This window comes from Nelusetta ayraudi, unplaced genomic scaffold, assembly GCF_046127955.1.
Source record: "Nelusetta ayraudi isolate G7.1 ecotype Tasmania unplaced genomic scaffold, CSIRO-AGI_Nayr_v1 ptg000048l, whole genome shotgun sequence".
Taxonomy (NCBI): domain Eukaryota; kingdom Metazoa; phylum Chordata; class Actinopteri; order Tetraodontiformes; family Monacanthidae; genus Nelusetta; species Nelusetta ayraudi.
In genome coordinates, this window is record NW_027466098.1 from 5,971,481 (window position 1) to 5,977,842 (window position 6,362).

General features: G+C 38.7%; 1 long non-coding RNA gene across 1 annotated transcript; it reads left to right on the plus strand.

The window, feature by feature from the left end:
* Nucleotides 1–1,706: 1,706 nt before the first annotated feature.
* On the plus strand, nucleotides 1,707–3,814 carry LOC142894990 (uncharacterized). Its single transcript, XR_012928150.1, has 4 exons — nucleotides 1,707–1,846; nucleotides 1,945–2,089; nucleotides 2,300–2,427; nucleotides 3,557–3,814. It is a non-coding gene; the product is annotated as an uncharacterized LOC142894990 (long non-coding RNA).
* Nucleotides 3,815–6,362: the final 2,548 nt, after the last annotated feature.

Below are 6,362 nucleotides of genomic sequence, written 5' to 3' on the forward strand. Positions count from 1 at the left end.
CCTCAACTTGTGAGTGTGATATCAGTGTCGCAACTGCAAACAGAAACCTGCTCATTGGAAAATTCACCATGCTGCAATCTGATGACTCTCTGCTTTACATGTCCACTTAAAACCAAAATCCAGGTGTTGCATTTGATGGATTTCTAAAGCAATTCTACAGAGGAACTAGAGACCTGCAGAGCAAAAAATTCCACTGCATTCACTTTACCAGAACATTTCCTGCTTGGCAATGGAATGCAAGTGCCAATCATCCAAATGTTTTTTCAATGCTTTCGCGCTGTTCACATTTATTAGCTGCACTTGCGTTACCAGTATTCTAAAACTCTTGCATGGAGCCCCATGCATGGAGACTGTGTTCAATTAAACTACTAAAGTGAGATGGAAATTATGTGCATTGTCTGAACACACTGTTTGGACGCTTAAAGTAAGTATGCTCAGAGACATCCTTTTACTTTTGTAAAATTGTAATTATATATATATATATCTTAAATTTGGAAGAATCAGGTTAAGCAGTTTTCATTAGCCAGTGACACACCACTGTGCATTTTACAGTATATACAGCAGTGGGGGCATTAAATTCTTTGAAATTCAGTTGGCTGTCTCACATTTGGATAATCCAAGAGTTGTATTTGCTGGATTTCTACAGCAATACTGCAGAGCAACAAGGAAACTCGCATTCATTTTACCTGAACATTTCCTGCTTGACAATGGAATGCAAGTGCCAATCATCTAAGTGTTTTTGCAATGCTTTTGCGCTGTTCACATTTATTAGCTGCACTTGCGTTGCTAGTATTCTGAAGCTCTTGCATGCATGGAGAGACTACATTCAATTAAACCACTAAAGTACGATGGAAATTATGTGCATTGTTTGTTGTTTGGATGCTCAAACTAAGTGTGCTCAGATACATCATTTTACTTTTGTAAAAAATAAATAAATAAATAAAAGTGTGTGTGTGTGTGTGTGTGTGTGTGTGTGTGTGTGTGTGTGTAATAAAAACAATATAGTCGTAATTACTATTGACTGCTAATATAATTTGTCAGGAAAAACTCTTCTGAAGGCTTCAGGTCCTGGACACAAAAGACTAACAGAAGCAGGAAGACAAACTTAAATGGATTGGGAAGGTGCACAATATGCTTACTAATATGTACTGAAATAAAATACTTGGTGGTAGAGGGCTGGACCTCAAGAACTCCTTGGCCTTTGACTCTACAGTAGACATAGTGTTACCTCATATCCAGGACTGTGGAGGTGCTGGAGACTAAGCCCGCTGGTTTTGTTGCAAAGGTGGGGTTACACCCTGGACAAGTTGTCAGTTTAAGACGGAAAGAACCATGCACATTCAGATTCACACCTATGGAAAACTTAGAGTTGCCGGTTGACCTTGTGGGAAATGAGTACTTGGAGATAACCCATAGAGATACAAGGAGAACATGCAAACTCCTCATAGAAAGGCCCCGTCCTCGGTATCAAACCCGTAACCTTCTGGTTTTGAGGTGAAAGTGCAAACCACTATGACTAAATTAGCCATATAAATAATCAAGTTGCAAAGGCCTTTTCCCTCCTGTAGAAGAGCAGTAAACTCAGAACATTTTGCTTACCAGTTGATGAAAGCGTCTTAGTTTCATACATTTCAAAGAAAACCTGCTCAACAGGAAAATTCAAACCATAGAGACTTTCCCCGCTATTGCCTCAATAGCAGGGAAAACACCTTCCTTTCTATTTTTCTACATGTGCTTCCTCATGGTAATGGTGTGGGAGAGGTAATGCGCTCTTATAAAAGCTGCTTGGTGGCAGTGTCGTGGAGAGGTCCAACGATTGATACCTGTGGTGCAACAATGGCTGAAGGTGAGACTGATATTTTCTGAATGATTATTTAGTTCTTCTTTATTAGGTCTGTGGTCAGAAACTCTGTATTTGTTTTAATAATTTCTCTTTTTCCAAAGTTTTGTGCACACTCATTCAATTTAAGCTGACCGTGAAAAACGCTGCAAACGAGCCAGGAACGAAGTCATACAGTGCTCAAGTGGAAAATGGTGGAAGCCTTCTCCAGGCACTGCAGCGTTTGGAAAAAGGCTGTACTGGTTTTAGGTATGGAATTGGATTGTGCAATTTGTTGTGCTATGGTAATGATAGTGAAAGTGAAGATTTCCAAAGTGTTACAACACCTTTGATATGTGCTTATATCTTTGTGATTGAAAACCTTATGGTAAATCATTTACACTACATATTACCTACATGTACCTTGGAGAGTCTGATGCAACACTTTTGCAGCTTTGTGACTCTGTGTTGTATATGCAGCTTTAAAACCGCACAAACGGCACGCATTGCCCCTTACTTGGTGGAAGTGAATAACGTCTCAAAAGGCCCGAATACATTCTGGGATGCGTTTCTCTTCGATGAACAAACCAAGGATGTCATCCCAATCCGTGAGTATAAGACTGGAGAGATGGTCACATTGCCCAAAATTATAACCAATATAGTCATTTATATGTTTTTCTTCTGTCGAGGAATCAATTTTCTAGTGAATTCTGTTGAAACAAATAGCAGAATTTGGAAGTTGCAGAAATAAACAATTATGCTCTTTCTGTGAATATAAATAGTCAAATCAAGTTAAAACACAAATGTCTTTCTGTTCTTTTTAATGAGGCCTTCAAAGGCATAAAGTTTTTGTTTGTTTAAAGGTCACCTATTATACTCATTTTCGGGCTTTTGTATTTGATGTCTGGCCCCTCCAGAGCAGCAACACACGATTTCCGCGCTGAAAGCTTTTTCGATTTGCGTATCTCGCGGCTCGTTTCCTCGTATTTACTGCATCCCGCGAAAACGCTCTGTTTCACTTCACTCCACCCCGGTCCACTCTGCTGTGATTGGTCACACTCTTTGTTGCTGCTGAGCCTCACTTCCTCAGTTAGGAGTGAAGAGTAAATGGCAAACTTTACGAAACAGGCACAATTTAAACACTTACCGTCGTGAAGGCTTCACCCTTTAGCAGCTGTTTAGCGGCTAATCCAGCTTCGTACGGACCCAGTGCATCCGCATTAGGCTGAACAAACCGCCAACATCTTCTCATTTCGTTTCACTTCGGCGGTTGTGGTCCTTGGTGCTTCGGTAGTCGTTTGGTATTTTTATTTTATATTTTTTAATTTCCCTGACACTGAAAAAAACATTTTCTTGGAGCAGCGCATTGCGGAATCACTTCCGGGGCAGAGCGGGGGAGGGCGGAACCAGTCCGAGAGTTTGGCCATGAAAGGAGCTCCGGAACACAATTACGTCATTGCGTTCCCAGTGTTGAAAAAATCTCCGTGAACAGAGCATTTAGAACCATGCCCAACAATTTGCTGGGCTCACGTCCAAACGCATGAACCTCATTATTTGACGATTTTCGATCGTTGCACAATAGGGTTCAACATTGTAACAGTTTTTAAAGCTCAGAAAAGTGGAAAAGCATCATAGGTGCCCTTTAAATTAGCTATCTTTCAAATTTTGGGTGATGAGATGTTCATTGCTTGCACCACTTACTGTATGTATGATTTTATTTTTCCTTCTTTTTCTCAGCCCTTGAATACATTATTTGTCCCAATGACAATGTGTACCTGAGGATCGGTTTCTTCTGAAAAGCAGCATGACAATGCCTCTCCGCCGGCGTCCTCAACAAACTCCCTGCTGCCAGGATCCCCTCCCCATAATCGTTGTCAACACGTACCTGGTTAATTAAAAGCAGTTTTTGATTTGTTGAAAAACTGACTTGAGAGAATAATGAATCAGTGAATGATGCATGTTGCCATAATAAAAAAATAAAAAAATAAAAAGTCACTTTCTTGTTTGTCTGTCACTCTTTATTTCTTCACAATATGGCTCCATCATAAATGTTGGTTTTGTTTAATTAGAATCATTTGTCTAAACTTATCTTGAATTTATCTATTTAAATCAGGCTTGTGTTTGCACAAATGATTCGGAACCTGACACATAAGCCCATGTGTTTTCTCTAGTTAAGACATAAAGTGCTGATTAACAGTTCATCCTTTCACCTTTTTAGGGCTGAAATATGTGCCACCAGAAACTGAATTTGAATCATTTAGATTTGAATTTGAATAGCAGAAACTGAATTTGAATCATTTAGATTTGAATTTGAATAGCTAAATGTGAATAATTGAATTAAAATTTTGAATTTGAATCACATAATTTGAAATTGTATTGTTACATTTGAGTCATTGCATTCAAAAACTGTATTTGAATAGTAAAATTTGAAATTGAAATTCAATAAAAAATTGATTGTCACTGAAAATCCAACTGTCTAGACATCTTCACATTCAGTTCTCACAATTCAAGTTCAGTTCTCAAAATTCAGTTTCAGTTTACTGTGACAGACATCCGGGTGCTTGGAGGATGAAGGGGAAGAGCAATCGAGCTCAGATACACAGGACTCCTCTTCGGCCAATCGGCACTTACTTTTGTACACTTAAGTTGATGGACCGGCTTGACCATGGAGGCGCCTGGGACAACTACGGCAACATTATGCTTCAAATTAATTATTTGAGTAATCCGTAAACGTGGAATAATGTATTGTTGGTCGGTTGTTAATGGTGGAAAAAAAAACAAACCCAGACTGGATGTATGAAACCATCCTGTCTGGGTTTATTTCTCCATAACAACCTCCAAACTATATATTATCCCATGTTTGGGACATAAGTAAGCACCAAACCAACGTAGCCTATGCATTTCTCTAATGTTTGTAAGGAAAATATGAGGGCCTTTTGTATTAGTATTTTGTTTATGTTGATATAGCTTGCCATTTACTTTAATAACCTTGTGCAATATGTTCTATTTGTAATATGGAAAACATTTCACTTTGTAATTTTTTTTGTTAATATCTAAGTTATGTATGGTTCGCAGTTTACACATTGGCGATTATAAGAGGTATTAAGTTGATACATTGTATGGCTTTTCTAACCTACTGCTCCATTTCTATATTTAACAGGGACACAACAGTGAAGTCGTAAATTCAGCAAGACACCTCCTAAATTTGCTGATAAATGCAACACCTTCCCCTGCCCCTGTTAGGCCCAGTTCCCAACAGCAAACTGCCCCAGAGACTCAAAGGTGTTGTCTGGTTTCACAACAAATAACACACACCCAGATCAACATGCATAACAATTAAATCATTTGCTTGTTCATTTTAAATCAGCTGAAATTAATGTGATGCATACTGTAACAGTGCGCCATTCTTGCAGACAGGGAAGGAGGCAGGAAAGAGGGAGAGATGGGCAACCCAGTGTCCACACAGAAATGGCAAGTTCCTTCATTGTATTTAGTTTCTTACTCAGACTGCTTTGTCCCTTAGATTCATCTATTTAAATTTTCAAACTATAGCTAGTGAGATGCCAAAATGCCAAATTAAAACCTTCCCATCATCACAGATCTTTTCCTGGCCTTTTCGGAGCTAAAGGAAAGCGCCGGTGCATTCGAGGGCCTTCCAACCGCTTCACACCAGTCAAAGAGATACAACTTACATTTTATCTTTTACCCAAGCTTCTTGAGCGCACTCCCAAAGGCAGTGAAGAATTTCTCCATCTGCAAGCTGGTTTGGGACGCAGGTCCACGATAATTACAGAGAACTACACCCATGATGAGGTGAGACAACATTGACAAGAAAATCTTTTTTTTGTCATATAGTATTTTAATAAAAATCCACCATCAAAACCAATGTTCTTTTAACAACATGATGGTACTGTATGATTTATATTACTCTTGAAGGTATGTTCAGCCCTCAAAGATCTTTATCCAAAACTGGAAAGTGTGACAGGAGGCTGGCTGATTTACAAAGCAGCAGGTACATAGAAATTGAATGAATGAATGATTTATTTTGGATTTGTTATTTCAATCACACTTAAATTTAAGTTGCAGAGTATCAGACTTCATCACATATAAATGCCAATTTCAGAGTTACAGTCAACATAACCGAAACTGGAGAAGCAAAAGCTTATAAAAATCCCTCCCATTACCTTCAACTTCATGCATTGTACAACAGTATAGCTGCATGCTCACCGTCTTCATATAATAAATCGGAACTTGTTACTCTCCTTCATCAGATTAGTGATGAAGACCTGGATTACAGCAACTACAAACCGGATATGGAAGACCCTCTGGTGAATTTACCTCAAAAGGTGACATAATTGGTTCCTTTTCAAGCGTCAGTGGTACTTTGGTTGGATTATAAATGTAACGTTAAGAGAACAAAGAGGAGGCTCACCATTACAGTTGTATGTGGTCATAACCTGTACCTTTACCAGTTCCACCTGATGTGATATGGATTTTTAAGGCAGTTCAGCTATATTTTCAATGATATTGTGTTAATTAATGA